The sequence below is a fragment of the Macrotis lagotis genome, chromosome 1 (genome assembly GCF_037893015.1).
Source record: "Macrotis lagotis isolate mMagLag1 chromosome 1, bilby.v1.9.chrom.fasta, whole genome shotgun sequence".
In the NCBI taxonomy this organism is placed as follows: Eukaryota; Metazoa; Chordata; class Mammalia; order Peramelemorphia; family Peramelidae; genus Macrotis; species Macrotis lagotis.
This window is the reverse complement of record NC_133658.1, coordinates 779,025,711-779,044,542: the sequence shown is the minus strand read 5'-3', so window position 1 is coordinate 779,044,542 and position 18,832 is coordinate 779,025,711.

The following is an 18,832-nucleotide window of genomic DNA, read 5'->3' as shown; positions in this document are numbered from 1 at the left end:
CTTTTCCCAAATTCTGTAATAGCCTGATTTATAAATTCATCTTACAAGTCCTGATTCAAATTTCACACCTTCCAAAGAGTTTTCAGTGATATTTTAATATTTCCATAAAGCTGAAATAGCTTATCATTTCATTTGATCAAACTCTATTAAGGCTTGTCAAACTACTGTCCCTGTGTTCAAATTCAGTCAGTGAGCTAAGACATTTTTATATTTTAAAATAAAGATCTACTATGCTTTCATTGTATTTAAAACATCATTTTGTCATGTTCTTTACAAAAATTGGGAAAATTTTGGCATTATTCAGTAGTTTGCTAATTAGTGTTCTCTCTCTCTCCCTCCTCTCTTTTAAATTTCAGTTATTTCATTTGGAATCACTTTAAGTTTCCAAATATTTGGTCAAATAATTGAGAGAAAGTATGGTGTCTTCTGTTTCCTTTGTTATCATCATATTTCTTCGAATATTACTGTTTAGAGTTTGATAGAATTTGAGAAGACTGGGACACTAATGCATTGATGTTGGAGTTATAAAGTGATCAAAACTTTCTATAGAGGAATTTGGAATTATACTGAAAGGGCAATAAAAATGGGCATTCCCTTTGATCCAGCAATACCACTACTGGGTTTATCACCTGAAGAGACCATGTAAGGGTAAAACATCCCAAATGCATAAAAACATTCATAACAGTTCTTTATATAATGGCAAAGAATTGGAAATTTATGGGAGGCTCATCCATTGGGGAATGACTGAACAAATTGAGGTACAATGGGACAATATTGTTCTATAAAAAATCCTGAGGCACAGGCTTTCAGAAAAAAACCTAGAAAGACTTGCATGAATTGACACTGAGTGAAATGAGCAGAAGAAACTTATACACACTAACAACAGCATGGGGTGATTATCAATCATAATGGATTTGTTCATTTCAGTAGTACAATAATAAAAGATAATTTAAAAAGAATTATGATGAAAAATATCATCCAGATCCTGCAAAAGAATTGTGGGGTTTAAATGAAGACCAGTGCTTCAATTTTTATTTTAGGTTTTTGCAAGGCAAACAGGGTTAAGTGGCTTGCCCAAGGCCACACAGCTAAGTAATTATTAAGTGTCTGAGACTGGATTTGAACCCAGGTACTCCTGACTCCAAGGCCAGTGCTTTATCCACTATGCCACCTAGCTGCCCCTCAGTGTTTCAATTTTTAAAAGTTTTCTTATGCATTATGTCATTTTTTTTCCTCCCCAGTGCCATTTAGATCTGATTTTTCTCTTACAACATAACAAATATATATTCATGTTTAGTATGGGTATAAATGTAGAGCCTATATCAGATTACTTTCTATCAGGGAGGAGGGAGGGACAAGAAGGAGAGAGAAAAATGTAAAACTCAAAACCTTGCAAAAAAGTGATTGATAAAAACTACTTTCTTATAGTTGGAAAATTAATTAATAAAATGTTTCTTAAAATATTGCTGATTTTTAGAGTTTCTCCTATCCTTAATTATGAAATTAAATGGAATATACCAATTCGATACTGAAACAGTCATTGACTACTTTGTTTTGGTAGAGGGGTCTAGGCAGCCGAACATTCTATATTTAGTGATCATGTAAAGATTCAAATTTATTTTTAAGATTTTTTAATTGTTTTGGGGTTTTTTTAGGTTTTTTCAAGGCAAATGGGGTTAAGCGGCTTATCCAATGCCACACAGCTAGGTAATTATTAAGTGTTTGAGACCAGATTTGAACCCAGGTCCTCCTGACTCCAGGGCCGGTGCTTTATCCACTACGCCACCTAGCCGCCCCTTGTTGTTTTTTTGTTTAGACATCTGTCTTTTAAAGAGATATATTTTCCCTTAAAAATCCAGTACACTTCTTCTTTTGACAAAAAAAAAAAATGAAATCAGTTGTGATTCAGATGAATGGCTTTGCCAGATTACTTAACATTTTACATTGATAGTTGTACATTTCTCAAGGAGGTGATATAAGTACATATGAACATTTCAGCATTTCTCCTCTGGCGCTAAGATTGTTCAGTATGGTCACAAAGCATTTTATTTTTAGTATCCTTTTTTATTTATATTAATATATCCATTGCATGTATTGTTTTCCTGTTTCTATTTACTATCACTTATGTTTTTTTAATTCTTCATCATCATCAACATTATCACTACTACTACTACTACTACTATTACCATCATCATCATATTTGAAGGAAAATATCTCTATTTTGCCTTGATTGGAAATGTAAGTCACTTACCAGTCCAGTTCTTCCGTTTATAAATATTGAGATTTTAATCAACTCTAATTCTGACATGGATAAGTTTATTTCTTCTCAAGCCATATGAAAATCCTGCATTTGTTGGGATTCAACATATTGATTTTTGATCTTTTAAATGCTTATTTTTAATTATACACAAAAATAATTTTCAACATGCATTTTTTCTAGGTGTTTTTGCAAGGCAAATGGGGTTAAGTGGCTTGCCCAAGGCCACACAACTAGGTAATTATTAAGGGTGTGAGGCTGGATTTGAACTCAGGTCCTCCTGACTCCAGGACCGATGGATGCTCTATCCACTGAGCCGCTTAGCCACCCCAACATGCATTTTTTTTTTAAGATTTTTAGTTTCAAATACTTCTACCTCCCTTCCTTCCCTCCCTATTCCTCATGACAGTGAGTAGTCTAGTATATTATACATGTCCAGCAATGTTTAACATATTTCTAAATTAGTCATGCTGTGAAAGTAGAATCAGAACTAAAGGGAAAAACACGAGAAATAAAAAAAATTTAAAGCAAATTTTATAAAGTGAAAAATAGTACTCTTTGGTCTGCATTTAGAGTCTGTTGGTTTTTCTCGGGGTGCAGATGGAATTTGGTATCACAAGTCTTTTAGAATTGTCCTTGTCACTAAACTGATTGGAGTGGGGTATAGGCAGCCAAACATCCTGCATTTAGTGACCACATCTTTCTTAGTAGTTGTTCACCACACAATACTGTGGTTAATTTGGAGAATGTTCATCTGTTTTTACTCACTTCACTCAGCATCAATTCATGCAAGTCTTTTCAAATTTTTCTGAAGTCCTCTCTTTCATGATTTTTTCCCCCTCTTTAAAAATATTTTCTTTATTTATTTTTGTAGTTATAGTCATTGGTATATAACTTTACATCTCTGTTTTGACTCTTCCTGGTTTAGGTATCAGCACTAATTTGTGTCATAGAAGGAATTTGGTAGAAATCCTCCCTCACATATTTTTTTTCAAATAGTCTATATATAGAATTGGAACCAATCTTTGAATATTTGGTAGAATTCACTTTTGAATCCAATGGGCCCTGAACTCTTAGGGAGTTCATTGATGATTTGATCAATTTCTTTTTCTAAGCTAGAGTTATTTAAATATTTAATTTGCTCTTCTTTTAAACTGGCCTGATTATATTTTTGTAAATATTCATCTACTTCACTTAGGTTTTATTGGCATACAATTGGGCAAAAATGATCTGAATTATTACTGTAATTTCTTCCTCATTGATAATGAATTCACCTTTTTCATTTTTGATACTGGTAATTTGGTTTTCTTCTTGTTTTTAAAATCAAATAAACCAAAGTTTTCTCTATTTTATTGGAGTTTTCATAAAAAATCATAAAAAAATTTTCTTCTCTACCTAGTGGATGAAGAACTCACTATTTGACAACAATTGCTAGAATACTTGAAATTAGTATTGCAAAAATTAGACTTAGAACCATATCTCACACCAAAATACGGTTGAAATATGTATAGAATTTAAACATTAAATGTGATATTATAAGGCAATTAGGAGAACAAGAAATAGTTTGTCTTTCAGGTTTTGAAGAGGGAAGAAGTTTATGACCAAACAAGAGATAGAGAACATTGCAAAATATAAAATGGATAATTTTGATTACATTAAATTAAAAAGGTTTTAAAGAAATAAAACCAATGTTACTAAGAATAGAAAGAATGCAGAAAGCTGCATTTCTTATCTAGTGTTTCTGTTAAAGTCTTCAGTTCTTAAATCTATAGAATTCTGAGCCAAATTTATATGAATACAAATCATTCCCCAGTTGATAAATGGTCAAATGATATGACTAGACAGTATTCAGATGAAGAAATTAAAGCCATCTATAGTCATATGAAAAATGTTCTAAATTATTTATTAAAGAAATTCAAATTAAAACAACTCATGCACCCTCACCCTAATCAGAATTGTTATAATGACTAAAAAGAAAAATCAATGTTTGATGGGATGTGGAAAAAAGTGGAACACTAATGCAATGTTGATATAACTGTGAAATGATTCAACCACTTTGGAGAGCAATTAGGACCTAAACCAAAAGATAATAAACCTGTGCATGCCCTTTGATCCCAATGGCACTAGTAGTTTGGTATCCTAAAGAAAGTATGTAAGAGGGAAAAAAAGACTTAAATGCGCAAAAATATTTATGGTTGCTCTTTTTGTATGGGCAAAGAATTGGAAAATGATAATTGGGAAATAGGTGGACAAATTCTGATATTTATGTGTGTATTCATATTCACACATATTTTTACATGAAGGAGGCAAATTACCAAATACATGTTAAGGTAAGGCAAATAACTCTTATGACTTTGCAAGATTGACAGTTTTTTGTTATTCAAAGAATATTTTTCTCTGCTTAGTATATAGCCTTGGATTGATTTTCTGTTTCTGTTAGATAGTTCTGCTTGTCCCATGGTCAATGAACTTTTCTTTGTTATCCTAGGCATCTTGGTAAAAAATGGCTTGAACAAAAGACCTAGAATTAGAAATACTTCAGTTCAAATCAAATCTTAGGGAGTTGCTAGCCAAGTGACCCTTAGTGAATCCTTAATCATTTTTTGCCTCATTTTTCTGAACTGAAACTAAAGCATCTCTCTCCCAGGGTTGTTGTGAGGATCAAATGTGATTATATTTATAAAACACTTAACACTATACTTGATAAATGCTTGCTTTTTTTCCTTCCTCCTAACAGTTTTTCAGTCCCATGCTAAATATTCATCTACATTCTGTTAAGATGCAATGACTAGGAAGCCTCTCCTTTAAAGGGGCAGAACAATAATTCTTTAATCCATAGCAGTTTATAGAAAACACTACACATGGTTAAGGACAGTTAAAGATATTTACATTATATCTAGGATAGGACTATGTGTACCCCTTTATCTTTATATGGATCTAATATGCAGAATGAGGTCCCAGACTATCTGAGGGATAAAAATAAGCTCTTACCACTATTTTTCTTTTTTTTATTTAACAACTATCTTTCTGTTCCTCATAACGATCAGGTGCCTTAACCCCTACTTAATTGTGAACTCTGTAAAACAAACAAAAAAAGCAGAATCTATGAGAAAACTGGAATTATGGAGTCCAGTTCCTTTCCAGCTCTTATGAGAGGCTGAGCAAAAATATTTACAAAGCAAATAAAAGACAGAAATGTCATTATCCTTCACATTTCTGCCCTACTCCTATTTTTATTAAATATATTTGCCAACAATAAATCTCTTGTTACTAGCCACAGTTTCTCTGTCTTAAACATAGAAATAATGTATGTAAAGACCTTTGCAAATATTAAAGCACTATGTAAAAGTCAGGGTCATTTAGATGGTATAGTGAAGAGAGTGTTAGACTTGTAGTCAAAAAGACTTGAGTTAAAATTTAGGTTCAGACACTTACAAATATTTGACTAGGCAAGTTAAAGTGATTGAAGCTTTCCTCAATTGTAAAAGGAGTCAGAGAAGAAATATTAAACATGAATAAAATGATAGAAAAATAAATCTCTATAGAGTGTTTGGCCTAGAATCAGGAAGACCCTGGTTTATTTCCCATACCTAATACTTATTATGTAATACTGAGTAAATCATTTATCTTATCCTCTCTAGGAGTTATGGAAAACTGAGGATTGTGAACTATGTCAGTGGAAAGATGGTAGACTCCTTGAGTTATAATAATAGCACAGACCCATCCTATATTCATGTGTAAATGTCAGTTTATAATAATTTTTAAAATTCCCTCTTTTTCTCTAGTCATCTTAGATTTTAGAAAATGATCCTTTTTTAAAAATGAGTCATTTTTGTGATAGCACAAATTTATGTTATGATCTTAAAGAGGTTGAAATACTGTAATGAATTAATTCCAGGCCTCCTAATTGTGCAAGATAAACACAGCATTAGGTGCTTTATTCTAATACCCACATATTGCAATAATCAGCCTATTTTGTATACCAGCATTTACTGAAAACAACAACTAATCATCAAGGTAATAGTTCAACCTACCATAGAAGATTTAAGATTTAATCCAAATTGTTTCAACCTAATTAATTTTTTCAATTTTTTTCCTAATTGACTGGTTTCTTATTTCAATATGTAAAACTCATACATTGCATGTAGTAGAATTGGGCAAAAGTCAAATAGGGAGGGCTAGGACTTTAAGAAGCAAAATGTATTCTATAAAGAATATAAGAAAGGTTTATCTCCAGCATCATACTCTATTTAACCACCCTGCTTATCTTGAGGCAACTGGCTCCTCACTCTTTCCACATCATCCAAATACCCTGGAGCAGTCTCTCTTTTCAGAGGAAGGTCATTGAAGAAAATTGCTATCTTCAGCAACATTCAGATTCCAAAGTGAAAATTGCATCTGCTCTGGATTTCAGGAGATATTTTTAATGCATTGTAACGATTGTGACAAAAACAGCAGTGGCAGTGGCTAGCATTTATAGTTGTTTCCACCCTAAAAAGTGTTTTACATTCATATTTTTCATTGTCATTTCATCTCTATGAAATAGAATTACAATAGGTCCCATTTTCCAGATAGGGAAACTTAGGTCAGTATATACTTCATGACTTTCCCAAAGTATCACAGCTAGGAAGTGGGCAAGCTGGGACTTAAACGTAGGTTTCCTATGGTTGAGTTTCATATTTTGAGTGAAGATTGAGGATTTAATTCAAAAGCTTGGCCATGGTAGATATGTAATAAATATTTCATTGAATCAAGTTGAATTTAGAGAAAACTTGAAACAAATAATCCAAAATGATTGTGAAATGATTTTACACATATATAAAATTTTTCTGTTTTTAATTATATTTAGGTTTCTTTTTATTATTTTTTCACAATAACTTCAAACTACCCCTCTCCTCACCTCCACTTTTGGATTTTCCACTGAACCAAAAAGGTAACAGTTGAATTAGTTCAGCTAGATAAAAATTTAGCACAATTTATTTTTGGATGGTAACAAGCAAAGTAAAGGTTTCCATTTTATCCAACATCTTTTACCTGTTTTATTGGAAGTATTGTCTACATTGGTCTTTTAATTTTACTTTTATCATTTGTATCACTATAGCCTTCTCATGATTACCTAAATTTACCTACTTTTCATTTTTTAATTTAGCAATAATACCTTTCATTTAAATTCCATTTTATATGACTTTGAATAAGTTTCCATCCTTTTTATTATTCTTAAGTTTGATTTCAAAGGATTATTGGGTAGGGGCATTCTTTTTTACATGGAGTATTTAATGATCTATGTAGAGATCAACAGATGTCAAAAGTAGTATATAATAAGTTAAAAAGACAGTGTGATGGGATTTTATATCTCATTTGGCAGAATAGAAATCACTCCTTTCAGAATGTCTGCCTTAAAATTAAATTGTAATTGATTCTTTGCAATTAAGTTATCACAAAAAATAATCAAATACTCAAACATTTAGAATTTCACAAATGTGGTTTCTGTCTCCAAAAATACAAATTGCCTGCCTATCTTGTGTTACTCTTGTTTGTATCTTTTCTTTTTTGTTTGTTCTTGCAAGGCAAACAGGGTTAAGTGGTTTGCCCAAGGCCACACAGCTAGGTAATTATTAAGTCTCTGAGGCTGGATTTGAACTCAGGTACTCCTGACTCCAGGGCCGGTGCTTTATCCACTAGGCCACCTAGCCTCCCCACTGATTGTATCTTCTTATAAGGCAGTTACAAGAGATTCATATAGTATAAAATCAGTGCATGACAAATGTTTATTCCTTGATTGGCATAAAGGGGATGCAATTGCATGGCATCCAAACAATGTGTGAGGGGAAGAAATTTTTTACACCAATAATAGCATAGATTTTAATAATATCATTCTATCTTGTTATTTGAATAACCCAAGTTATTCATGAATACATTTCTTTGCTATCATCCTTCAATATTTATAGCAGCTCTTTTTTGTAGTGGGAGAGGATAGGAAATTGAGGAGATTCCCCTATCAATTGCAGAATGACTGAACAAGTTATGTTATATGAATATGAATCATGAGCAGTCAGACTTTTAAAAAAACCTGGAAAGCCTTCACTGAATTGATGAGTGAAGTGATTAGAACCAGAAAACATTATACATATTAATAAGAATATTGTGAGATGATCAACTTTGATGGTTGCCACTCTTCTCAGTAGTTCAGTAATCAAAATGAGTCTGAGAGACATTATGGAAAATGTCAGCCACATCCAGAAAAACAAAACAAAACAAAACAAAAAAACCCAACAAAACAAAATTACGGAGTCTGAATGCAGAGTAAAGCACACTAAGTTCACTTTTTAAACTTTCTTTTATTTTTTCTTTCTTTTTCATATTTTTCCTTAGATCTAATTTCTCTTTCACAATCTGGCTAATATGTAAATGTATTAAATACAATTTTACATGTACAGCCTATAAAAGAGTACTCACTGCCATAGATAGGAGGGAGGGAAGGGAGGTTGGTAGAAAAATGTAGAATTCAATACCTTACAAAAGTATGAATGAAGAAAAATACTTTTGCATGTAATTGGAAAAATAAATAAAAAAAAGAAACTTGAGACCTGAAGACACATGTTTGCAAGATTATTGCAAATCAAGGAAGTTGAAAAAATGCTTTCTTCTACTGTTCATCCCTATGTTACACTGTGACTTTTGTGGAAATGGTTTAGGAGCTTGTTTCTCTGCTTTCTGGAAGAACAGAGATACTATGTTGCTCTTTAATATTTGCAAAACATTTATGTGTATAATTTCCATGTATATATAATTTTGCATATTTATATATGATGGTCCTAAAATGTGAATGCTTTCATAATCATTAGAAAGTGTCTGAAACAAGATTTGAACCAACATCTTTTGGACTCTAAGGATAATAGATAATAGAGAAGATAGGGATAATAGAATTTAGGAACATTTAATCTCAGGCAATAATTAGACATATTTTTGATCAACTCTCTAATGATGTTATTTTTGGAGAAATTCTAAGTGAAGCCCATCTGCTTATGTTCCTTAGTATCTTCAGTGAAACTTGCTTATTTGATAGCTGATATGCTAACACTATCTTTAAAAAAAGATGGAATTAGCCAGTCAGTCCTTAGAATTATAATTGGTTTGAATGTAGAATGTTTGAAAAGTGAGATAAGGGAAAGGTAAATATGACTCAGTAGATAAAGTGTTAGACCTGCAGTCTGGAAGACCTATTTCTAAATTCCCCTTCTGATATTATCTTGGTTAAGTCATGAAACCTTCATGAGTCACAGGTTCTCTCATCTATATATTGAGAATTATGAGAGTATTGCCTAACTCAAATGATTAAATGTGATTAGGACAATAAAAATCTTTGTAAACTTTAAGTGAAAGTATCATTTATTTATGGATAGTGAATATGAATAAATACACTAGAAATAATCAGATATTATAGAATCATTCTTTGCATACATTAAGCTCTATATCTGTGTCCATTTGAAATCTTTTTTCATTCATTTTTAATGTGAAGACTACTAGAAGCTAAGAATTTTTCCATTCCTGGAGTTACCAAAGTCTTGTTATGATGACTTAGATAAGATTAAGTAATAGAGTTAAAACTTTTCTGACTCTCTGTGATGCCTTAGCATTCCATCATCTTCTAATCATAGTTATTCCAAAATAGAATACTGAACCCTGTATAAATGTACATTTAAGGATCAAAATCCTGATATTGCCATATCATGTACACATTTCAATAATATCTTATCTTTTGGGTATCCAAATCTAACTGATTCATTTTTCCCCACTACCATGCTTTTGATTACAAGGGCCCTCTAACTAAAATGACATTTTCTTCCAAAGCAGAATGCAACTGTGTTGTGAAGAAGGCAAAGAACAAAGGAAATATTAAGTAAATGCATTAGTACACAAATTATGTTTTGTGTGAAAGCAACTGGTAGGAAATTATTCTTGAAAGTTAATTTATGGACAAATTATTGTTTACACTTTAAATCAAGCAAAGGAATTTTCTATTTCTGTGGTGGAAATTTCAGAACTGATTGGAGAAGGGAAAGATACAGCCCTTGGACAATGTATTAGAGGTCTTAAACAAAGAACAGCATAAAGTAAACATTTTATGTTAAGATGACAGAAGGACAAGCATTGATTAGGAAAATTGTAACTGAAATATTTTTTGAGACAAATCTTCCTTCTCCATATGTGAGACACAGAGGAGAAGGAACAGATGGCATTAGGATGGGAAGAAATAGTCCACTTAATATCTTCCCATATTGACTAATTATTCTTGTTAACTAGGTGATAATTTCTCTTGTTTCTATATTTCCAAAGGTTGATGAATACTGTATGCTCTCCTCAATCCCTAAATTTGGCTTTGGGCACCCTGATAACCCTACCCTATGTATAGCTGTCTTCATTAACCAGGAGGTATGGGTCACTGCCAGGCAAACTGATGGAGAAACTCTTTCAGGATGACCTATTCCATACTCACTCTGGACCTGACCTATACTAGAGGGGAGAAAGGGGCTAATCGATGGTGACAAAGCTTAAGAACCCTGAAGTTTTCTTAATTAAATGCAGTTAAGCAACTGAGACAGTTGGTGCTCAGGGGGAATTCTTTCTTTCTTCCTGGCTGTTGTTTAATCTTTTACTGGTAGCAGCAGAGACTAGGATGCAGATTCTATCTCCCTCATGGCTTTGACCATGCCCAGGAGCACTAGACATTGCCTCTTCTTAGTGGATGAGGAATTGCTTCTGATTTGGGAAGACAGACTTCTGAAAGATTTGTCTTCCTTTCCATGCTACAGTCACTTACCTAGCCAGGAAGCTGAGGATTGACTTAATATTTCTTCAGTGCCCATAGGATTCTGTGGAGTATATAGAGCATCCAGAATCACAGTGAGTAGATACTATTTGAAAATCTTTAGTTAAGTGTTCATTTAAATAGCTCAGTGTTCCTTAGTAATTTCTTGGTAGGAAGTAGTTGTTAATTATTTATTAATAATAGAGACAAATTAGGCCCAGAGGCAGCCATAAGCCTAGGAAATTAGTCAGATTGCAGGGTTAGTTAATATGCCACACTAAACAACAACATGCAACCAAAAAGTAACTTGGATATAGCAGAAAATTTTATTCCTAGTCTTCATTTGCAGGGCAATTTAAATGATTATCCTTTCTGATATGTCTGTGTGAGTGGCATGGTCTGTTCTAACCTCTGGCATATTTCTCATAACATGTTTCCTTCGATAAGATATCTTGTGCACTGCTAGACATAGGCATCGAATTTAAAGCCCCTTGAAGGACAGGCAGTATTGACTTTTCCTTTCTTTCCTCAGACATGATATACTCTCTTTGACATAGTTTTGTTGTTTGTTCTGGACTGATGATTTCATTAATGTTGGGAAGTCCCAGTGTATATTTGCTAAAATAAAAGCAATAGTAATAAGGATAGATACATAGATAGATAGATAGATAGATAGATAGATAGATAGATAGATAGAAAAACAGAGAGACAGAGGTTGGCAGGAAGGCAAACAGACCAACACATAGATAGATGGATAGATAGACAAATAGATGATGCCATAATTTATAGAGCTCTTGTCCTTTGTTATAAAAGGCCAAAATGATATCACTATATTTGAGGCAAATTATAGTATATTGTACCATGACTGATCAGGCCAACATGAGCTCAGAATGCTCTACCAAAGGTTGGGCAAAAATAGTCCATGTGAAGACTTGAGGTGGGTTCTCTAACCTTATGCATGTCATGTTTCCTTTGAGCTGCTTCAATTCTGCCTTCCTTATAGAGTGCACTGATGAGGGCAAGTCCTGTGCTAGTATCTCCCATGCTGTAAAATCAGTTCTAAAGTTCTTCAATGAGATGTTCAAAGTGTCTTGTTTTGCTTCCTTTCCCTGTGAGTGCTTGCTCTGTGTGAGTTCTCAATAATGTAGTTCTTTTGGCAAGTGTATGTCTGGCATTCTCACAACATATCCAGCCCATCATAGTAATACTCTTTGTTAGTAATGTTGAAATACTTGGCAGTTCAGCTTGAGATGTGTATGAGAGTATATGGTGTCATACACCAGAGTGTCATACACATACCAGTGTCTGGTATCTTCTCTTGCCAGGTGATCTTCAGAATCTTCCTAAGAAAATTTTTGATGCTGGTAGACTGTCCTGGTTTCACAGGCATATAGCAATGAGTTCAGCACAACAGCTCTGTAGACCATCAGTTTGGTAGTCATACTTTCCTATATTTTGGTTTGGAGCCTCCCAGATACTGAATTAGCTCTGAAATGCTAGTGTCAACTTCAGTGTCAATGTACACCTCCCTGGAAAGGACACTGCCAAAGTAAGTGAACTTGTCCAAAATACTCAAAACCTTCACCATTTGCCATAATTGATGATTCCACATATGGATGGTGTGGTGCTGGCTAATGGAGCACCTGTACTTTTTTGGTGTTGTTACACCAAATTTAGCACAAGCCAAAGAGATCAATCCATACTTTGTTGCATCCCATCTTTAGAGGCTGCATTGAGTGTATTATCACTTGTGAACAGAAGATCATGCACCATCACTCCCTATACTTTGGTCTTGGCTTGTAACCTTTTCAATTTGGAGAATTTGCCATCAATAACTGACCTTGTGACCATGTTCATCCTTAGTGAAGGTGTTTGATAACATGGCTGAAAACATCATATTAAAAAGTATGGGAGCAAGGATATACATCCTTGTTTACTCCTTTAGGGACTGGGAATTCTCAAAAGCATCACCCACTATCCCAAACCCAGGCATGCATGCCATCATGGAACTGATGTATAATGCAGATGAATTTCTCTAAGCAATGAAATTTTGATATAATTTTCCATAAACCTTCATGACTGATGGAATCAAAGTTCTTGGTCAGATCTACAAAATGTTTTATACATACCTCTGTTCTCTTCCTGGAATTTTTCCTGGAGTTATCAGGCAGCAAATACCACTGTTTCTCAGCCCTTTCTGAAGCCACACTGGCTCTCAGGGAGGTGACCATCTTCCAGGTGAAGGATCAGCCTTTTAAGAAAGACTCTGGAAAGAAACTTACCAGCAATTAATAATAGAGAAATAACCCTGTGATTGTCACAGATCAATCTATTCCCTTTACTTTATAGAGATGGAGGATGGAGGCAACGTTGGTTAGAAAATTTTAGTCATTTTTTAGATGAGTAATGGACACCACACTTTATAGATCTGAGGTGGAATAGAATTAACACCAGGTGCTTTGCCACTTGAAAGGAGCTTATTGACATTCCAAACCTCTTTTTCATTTGGAATTTCACCTAGGAACTGATTGACTTTAGCTTGAAGTAAATGGTCAATGACTTATGCATTGATTGATGATGGTCTGCTAAGAACACTGTGGAAGTGTTTAGCCCATCTCTCTAGAATCACGTCCCTAACATTAATCTATATGGATCCATCAGCACTGAGTAGTTGAGATGCACCATGTCTTTGGTCCGTAGACTTCAGAGTATCATAAAGGCATTTTGGTTTGTTACTTTTTGCATAAAATTGAATTTCATCTGCCTTCTTACTGCATCTCACTAAACTTTTCTTGGACTTTATTTTTGATAGAATTAAATGCTACCTTCTTGGAAATGGATAACTATCCTGCTGGTAAACCCTATAGAGTTCTTGTTTTTCATTTAGCAGCTTCCATATTTCCCCATTATTTCATCAAACCAGTCTTGGTGTTTGCTAGTGTTCTGGCTCAGAGGAGCAAATGCAGTGCTGTACACTAGATCTCTGAAAGCTGCCCATTCCTTTTTTGCTAACTGTGTGTTGGCTTAGTTTTCCTTCCAAGTTAACAATGAACTGTTCCCAGTCAGAGAGACACTTCAACATTCAGACATTAATTCTTCTAGTTTTCATTTTGCTTTGGTTAAATGTGAATATTTAGCTTAGACAGGATGCATCTGTGATCAATTCAACAATCTCCACCACATATTGCCTTTGTCACTCTCATATCCTGGTTGTTGCTTCTTCTTACAATCACATAATCTATTAGATGTCAATGTTTGCTACAAGGGCACATCCAGGAAGTTTTATTGTGTTTAGGTAAATGGGAGAAAGTGTGATAAGATCATGAAATGCATGTCTTCAGCAGGTACTATTGATGTTACTGTTTCCAACTCCATTCCTCCCAAGTACTCCCTTCCATGTCTGGTAATCTGAGCCTATTATAGCATTAATGTCAAACAGAATTATAAGCTTTTCCTCTTATTTCGGTACATTGATGATAAGGGTCTCCAGGTCATCACAAAATTTTTCTTTAACTTTATCAATGTCTCAGTGGGAGCATAGGCACTGATAATGGGGCTATGGTATTTTTTTGAAATTGGCAATCTCATCATGATGAGCTATCATTTACCCCTTTTTGTAGGTACTCAAGAATGTTTATTAGATTAATTTTGATTTCAAAATCTACCCCAGTTTGACAGTGTTTCTTTTCACTATCACTACTTCAGAAAAATGTGTATTCAGCTCCAACTTCAGTAAGCTGGCCTTCATTTGCCAGCCTTGTTTCAGAAGGGCTACTATTTGAATACCATACCTGCTGAGGCCTCTTGCAACAAGAGCTGTTCATCTTTCAGGTCTATTAGATCTTATGTTCTCTATGATGTGCACACATTTCATGAAGTTTTTGCAGATTTTCTTGGTGTCTGGACCCAACTGTGGGATTCCCCACCAGCTGCGGTAATCAGGCCAGGTTTGGGTAAGCAGACAATTTTTAGGGCACCTTTTCTAGCCCCTTCCTCACATCAGTGTGATCCTTAAAAGGGCTGCTCAGTTACCCAGGGACTTACCAATTCCCATTACTGCTTTCAGTGGACCACCTGTGTGCAGGGTTGTGATTAGAGCTCCCAATGTATATGTAGCTGCTGCTTCTTCACTTGCCTATTACCATAGGACTTTGAGGAATGGTTATGAATGATGTCTTTTGTTGCAGGTGTAAATTGAATTTAAGTGAGGCAGAGCTGCAGGATGTCATAGCCTCACTCTCTCTTTTAAAGTCATCATGATCCAGCATGGCAAGACAGAATCAAAACTGGTGATGGTTCTAGATGCAGTGAATAATTTTGGCTTCTTTGATGTCTAACTGAGCTCTAAGCACTCCACAGCACCTGCTTCAGCTGGCTTCATGGCCATTGGAACAAATTGCTCTCCTCTGCCCAATCCACCAGTGGAAGACTTCATATTCTTGGGGTAGACTCCCTCCACTACACACTGATGAGTTTGAGACTCCCTTGATTACTGTAAATCTGGTTCAGCCCGTCTGTCAAAATGGTTTACCAGGAAGTGACTGCTCTGCATGCTACAACTTTTTGGAGCCACAGATGAGTGTTAGCTGGCTCAGGTAGACATCAAGTTGAAATGCAACCCTGACACCAAGGTCTTAGTCTTCCTTGAAGTCACCCTACACCCCAGAGGTATCATGGAGTTATGACTAGAGAACTGGTCTAAAAGTCAGAAGTCCTATGCAAGTCCTATTTCTGATGTATTCTGACTGTGACCTTAGACAAGTTGCTTAACTTCTGAGTGCTCTGGGTAACATTCTTAGACTAAGTTGTGGGACTGGCACTGAGCTGTATTTATAGAAGGAGACTCCCTAACTATGAGTTTCCTATAGGAATGAAACCACAGGACTAAACCTTATTCCTATACTAAATATAATTTATTAAGTGAACATAGTATTTTACATAGTATCTTTTAATTCTACAATAAAAAATTGTGAGGTCCATAACACAGATAGTTTACAGATGTGAAAACTGAGACTCAGAGAGAATAAATTATTTGTTCATAGTAATGTATTTAGTGTCAGAAACAGAATCTTTATCCAGATCTTCCTCATTTCAAATTCAGGATATTATTCATTTTGCCCTACTGCCTCTCCAATTGAATTACCCAGAGAGGATTTTTTTTCTCAAATGAAACAATTAACAAAATAGGATCATAGATTTAATCTTATGAGAAAGCTTAGACATTTTCCACTATAATCATTTTAATTTTATAGATGGTCTAATGTTTGTCCTTCATTCTTGAAGAAGAATATCATAACATCAGGGAGATGATGCCATGACAAGCACATGAATTGGGTATGAGTTAGGGACTGCTGTGCTAAGTCACATTCTCCTCCAGTACTATCTGGATCCAGTGACCAGATGTAAATCAGGATGAATGGAGATGGTCCTGGATAAAAAGCAATCAGGGTGTAGTGATTTGCCCAAGGTCACACAGCTAGTAAGGGTCACATATCTAAAAAACTGAGTTCAGTTGATTGATTGAGGGCATACAGACAATAACTCTCAGAACTAGTACTTGAATGCAGGTTATAAGGCTCCAAGGAGGGGTGGGGAACCTTTTTTCTGTTAAGGGACTTTTGGATATGTTATAACATCATTCACCTGCCATTTTTGATCAAGCATTTAATTAATCCATCCCTAAAAACTCCTAAATTTATTGAATTTCAAGTCATCCCTGTAGTTGCAGTGGCAACAACTGATCATGGGTCTTCTACCCATCCCTGCTCCAAAGCCAGCACTATTCCAACCTCCATAAATTGCCTCTCTCAGATGAGAGAATATTTGTAAAACATTTAGAACAAGGTCTGTCACACAGTGTTTAATAATAAATTGTTCTTGTGATTTTCCCTACTTCACTATCACTAACCCTCCTACCCCAACAGGATTCTTTATGATCACAGAGGCCTCATAGATTATTTCCTCTAACCTCATGACTTTAGAATGATAAAGGAAGTAGAACTTACTTTACTGTTTACCAAAAAGTCCTTCATTTTTGCCATTTATCTTAGTAAAGCAGGAGATAGTCCTTGGACAAGGGTCTAAGAGTATGCAGGTGCTCAAATTCTCTGAATGAACTGAGGTTAATACAGAACAAAGGGCCTTGAAGAACAGTTTTCTAAAATGAGCCCATATTTCTGCCAACTCTGTAAGTCCACAGTATGCTAACCATATACAATTTTTAGAACATGTGTCAATGTGAAGTTAATTTAGCACTAGAAAATTAATTCATAAACACATTGAACTTGACCTTGATATAGGTCATATTCTTTCCTTTGTGGCCCAGACATAATATTTCTTGGGATTGAGGATGGAAGTATTTTTTTTTAATTTTGTGCATAAACAAGCAACCTGAAAGGCAAGTTCAATTTATATAGTTAACAAGTTGGATCCAAGAGCTTATCAAATTTGATACTTTTTTCCTGGTTAAGATTTAAATAACTAATGAGTGATGAAGGGAAGAAGGTGATTCTCAGACCCCAAATAGATGGCAATAATCTGCTTCAATTCTAAGTAATTTTACACACAGTTGCTGAAGAAAGACAGAATATTTAGTTAGAGGAGAGTTGATGGATCAAAACCCAACTAACCGAATCATGTATAATGATATCAGCAGTCTGAGGGGTATGAACTTATGTCCGAAAATTCTGTATGAAGGATGTATCATTTGCTCCAAACAAGATATATGATACATTTTAAAAACCTCTAAGACCTTGGAAGGAACATAATTCAAAATTCACCACTAGAAAAGAAAGATAACCCATGACTTCATGGACCTAATAAAAGAAGAATGACAAGTTGGATGTCTTATTATCTTTGCTGAGAATACTATATTTTTTTTACCACATTAGGAAAGGAAAAATGAACCTTCCATTTTTTTACAAACACATAAAGAAGGAAGGAAAAATTTGATGGAATTTCCCTCCTGTGTGATCTATGGGAAAATGTCTCATTTTAATGAAAAGCTGCTCATTATTTGCAATGGAGGTTTGTGGTGTCTGTGAGTGTGTATTTAAGGGGGTGTTTGTAATTATTGCTCTTATGGATCTAAGAAATTAAATCTTATGTCATTGCTGAAAATGTTAAATGAATCAACATTACAAATGCTGCCCCAATTACATGCTACCATCAAGATTCACTAGGGGCCATGATGGCGGAGAGAAGACAGTCACTGTCACAGTGTTAAGTGCTCCTCTTTCTCCTCAAAAATAACATGAAAGAAACCTTAACAGGAATTCAATCAACAGAACTCAGAAAGAGAAGCTAGGAGAAGAACATCTATCAATAAGGTCTGTCTCAGGGGAATATGGGTGAACCGGGAACAGAGAACAGAGAGCCATCACAGGAATGGCAGCTGGGGAAAGCCAGAGGACTGGAGTTGACTGCAGGGACTATGGTGTGTGGCAGTTGCAAGAGACACCTTTAGATGAGGAGTCTTTGGCCAGGGGGAGAGAACCTACCAGACGGTGGGATTCAGCACAGAGAATTTCAGAGCACCCCTGGAGAGTAACCAGCTGGGTCAGGGACCTGAGCTCCATACTTTCAGTCAACACTTTTTCTCAGAACAAACAATAAGCAACCCCCCCCCCCCCAATACTCTCAGGCTCAATGGGCAAAAGAGTTTACTCAACAGAAAGAGAGATTAACTCCCTCCTCCAGAGCTCAGCACATTGTTCAGCACTTTGTTCAAGGTCAACACAGACCCTGCTGTTGAGGGCCTCAAAAAA